Source organism: Xenopus tropicalis, chromosome 10 (assembly GCF_000004195.4).
Source record: "Xenopus tropicalis strain Nigerian chromosome 10, UCB_Xtro_10.0, whole genome shotgun sequence".
Classification (NCBI taxonomy): Eukaryota; Metazoa; Chordata; class Amphibia; order Anura; family Pipidae; genus Xenopus; species Xenopus tropicalis.
Window position 1 is genome coordinate 18,232,338 of NC_030686.2, and position 4,177 is coordinate 18,236,514.

A 4,177-nucleotide genomic window follows, 5' to 3' on the forward strand; every position below is an offset into this window, starting at 1 on the left:
CCTCTCTCTATGTTCTCTATATTACCTTTTATAACTTATTTCTTTCTTTTTTTTTTCTTTCTTTTTATTTTCTTAAATACCAACACTTGCAGGATTTTGATTAATCTAATTTGTCACTTTTTTAAGTCAAACTGAATCCGAACCCCAAATAGCAGGTGGATATAATGCACTCTATAGCATTATAGAAGGCGACACTTTGAATGCATTTGTTGGGTGGATTTAGCTCAAATATGAATAAACAAATTAGGGTTTGGATTCAGTTTGGTATTCATCAATCATTTGGTGTTTGGAAGAACCCCAAAATATTGGATTCAGCTTGTCCCTCCTATCTCTGTTATACAGAGTGCAAGTGCAATATTTGTGGCAACCTATATATCAGATCTATCTATCTATCTATCTATCTATCATCTATCTATCTATCTATCATCTATCTATCAACTATTCATCAATCATTTGGTGTTTGGAAGAACCCCAAAATATTGGATTCAGCATGTCCCTCCTATCTATCTATCTATCTATCTATCATCTATCTATCTATTGATCTATCTAACTGTTCATCTATCTATCTATCTTTCATCTATCTATCTATCTATCATCTATCTATCTATCTATCGATCTATCTAACTGTTCATCTATCTATCTATCTATCTATCATCTATCTATCATCTATCTACTATTCATCAATCATTTGGTGTTTGGAAGAACCCCAAAATATTGGATTCAGCGTGTCCCTCCTATCTATCTATCTATCTATCTATCTATCATCTATCTATCTATTGATCTATCTAACTGTTCATCTATCTATCTATCTTTCATCTATCTATCTATCTATCTATCTATCATCTATCTATCTATCGATCTATCTAACTGTTCATCTATCTATCTATCTATCATCTATCTATCTATCTATCTATCTATCTATCTATCATCTATCTATCATCTATCTATCTACTATTCATCAATCATTTGGTGTTTGGAAGAACCCCAAAATATTGGATTCAGCGTGTCCCTCCTATCTATCTATCTATCTATCTATCTATCTATCATCTATCTATCGATCTATCTAACTGTTCATCTATCTTTCTATCATCTATCTATCTATCGATCTATCTAACTGTTCATCTATCTATCTCCATAACATTACGTGATAAGGCAGTGGGTAGGTTCTCTCTGTACCTGGGTTCCTTTTTATTATTATCTTAATTTACATCTCAGTGCACCCCATTGGTTCCAGTGACTGCTCCGTATCCCCACTCACACCAAACTGTGTTGCCTAAATATATTTGTCTGTGTGACTTTATAAAGACCAGGGGGCAGGTGGGTCGAGCAAGTACCAAACTATTCTTTATATTTGTTAGAAACACTCCCTGCACATTTGTTATCTAATGTCAATAACTTCATGGCCCTGGGCTCCCCAAAGAAAAATGTTTCTGCTCTGTGCATGGAGCCAGGAGCCCAACTGGAGTTCTAGCCAGCCTAGTGGCCATCAGCAGGCCCCCAACCTCAGTTATGAGGTCCCATTCGCCACCCACTGTCACAGCAAAAGAGAAGACTGATTTTGGTGTTTGGGGAGGTTAAATAATAACATTTTCAACAAGGATTTCTTTGTAGTATGTGCCATTTCCATATATAATACCAACAAGAACAAACGCAGCACCAGATCCATGTATCATATACTCCAGCGCATGGCATGCACTGAATCGGCATTATAAGTGGCAATTTAATGTATTTTATCTCAGGTAATACACATGGAAGGATAAATAGAGTGCCTATGCCATGTAAAAATGCATGGGGGGCAACCCCAAATCATGTGACTTTCCTGCCTTTCATACAACAGGTGATACTCCCCAACAGGCAAGAAAAGCAGCAGCATTTTGAAGAACATCTAGCACCCCTATATAATGAAATTCACAATGTTTGCCCAGGAGCAGGAATCCATAGCAACCAATAAGATATTCGCTTTTAAACAGGTGCCCATTAACTGCTGCCTGCTGATTGGTTGCTATGGGTTCCTGGCCCTCGCAAACGTATTGCTTTTTATTAAACCATAGGGGTCATTAGATGGTGCAAGCATTGTGATAAAAGCGATTTAGTTATATCCATTATCCTCTTTACCTAAGAAATGGGTACAGGACCATTGTTTTTTTTTTTTTGTGTGTGTATTTCCAAGCACCTCTTTATGTACAGGAGTGCACATATGGAAATGCGTATAAATATATATTTGAACTTGTTGGTTGCCTTACCTGCAGGCTACTAACGCATGTTTCTATTTGCTGTACAGAGATAGGGAGCTGCCACCTCACCAGTTTGAAGTGAAATGCATGTAACTTTATTGTAGGACATAACTAATTGCAAATTCACTTTGAAGCAGCCACACAGCATGTGGGTTTTATATGGGCCTGGTCTTGCAATGATGGCATGCAAAAAGCTTTGCATCTTTTCAACCTGTTGCCTAAGGAGATTGTGTCCTTGGTCTCGTAACCCAAAAGTGAACTCATTGGAACTTTAATTGAAACCTCTGTGCTATTAGGGTATATTTGAGAACAAGACATATTCCATCAGAAGAGATCATTCCCAGTAATCCATATCTAGCCATTTAAGTCTGTTGTCTGGTTTGGGGTTGCCACCTCACCCCTTTAAGGGCAGACACAACTAAACACCACAAGTTAAATGGCTATTTAGAAATGAATTTAGATCCATACTGCATGGCAGCTCGGACATCAGAGTGGTCTGCAGCATGAGTCTTAACAATACTGTGGCTTTCCTATGGTTTAAACATATGAAAAGGGAAACCTGCTCCTAACTTGACCTTCACCTGATTACAATAGATTGTATGTTTCATAGAACATGTACATTTTAATGCTAAACTATACACACAAAAATCTGTTGCACTTTTTTTTTTTAGTTAAATACCTTTGCCTTTATTTTTCTATATATATATATATATATATATATATATATATATATATATATATATAGCGAACCCAGGGTGGCACTCTGCTTCAGCTTTTATATATTATATATATATAATAAAGTAGCTGTACAGAAATGACCTATACATATTATGGACATTAATTCTATATCATTGTCCCTATTTAAATACAGTTCAGGAGCCACCGTGCGAAGGCTGCTAAACATATATTTCCTCGTATAATTGCTGTGTGCAGAAGTCAAATGACATATTTCATATATCATTCGGATCCTCCAACGTGGCTTTTAAAACAGAAACAAATATGGATTTTTGCCAAAGCAGAGAGAGAGAAAAAATGGAATGATTTCTGAAAGTGTGTGCTGCTATATTTGAATTTACATTTCGATTTGTATTTATTTGATATACTTTGAAATAACTGAATGTTGTTTTAATAAATGTATAAAAGAAATATATATAGAACACAAAAATGCATTGTTTTATTTCCTAAAAAGCAGCACATTTTAAAAGGAAAGCTATTTTACTTTGTCACAGAAAACTGCAATATAATATATATTCTTTGAATATATTCAGAATTTTCATTCAGACTTCATGAATGCAGTTGAATGTATTTCAATTGTTTCACTGCATTATATATTGCATTATATATTGTTGTATTACAAATGTTGCTAATGAATATGAATTTCATTGTTATAATTATTTGGATATTAAAATGAAAATTTCTACAGGTTTTTTTTCCACTGAAAATGCCCTGAAAATAAAAATACCTTAGGAAGCAGAAGGGGATATTTTTCTTCTCTAGAAACCAAGAAAGGAGTCACTTTAACTGAATGGAAATACATAAATGAAAACTTTTGAGCTGTGGTTATATCTAACTCTATGCACACACACCAGAGGGGGAAACTCTAGAAAAATTTCTGTGTCTTTGGGAAGTTTTATGACAATGAGGAATGTCTTCTTCGCTCATGGGCTGCACAAAGTGATCTGAGAGAGCTGAGAACTCTTCTGTACAGGGAGGGGCTGGCTTTGTTTAAGGCACTTTTTTTTTTTCTCCTCCGCTGAGGCTCTGAGTTTTAGAATTGGTTGAAGGGCTGGACCAGTGTTGTTCCAGCCTAAAAAAAAAAAAAAGAGAGAGAGAGAGAGAAAAAAAAAAGATCTAAGGACCCCACCTCTCTGGAGTTGTGGATGGATATAAAAGGGGATCCCATCCAGCTGGGACACAGTAGGAAGTTTCTGCTGGGGTCTGCA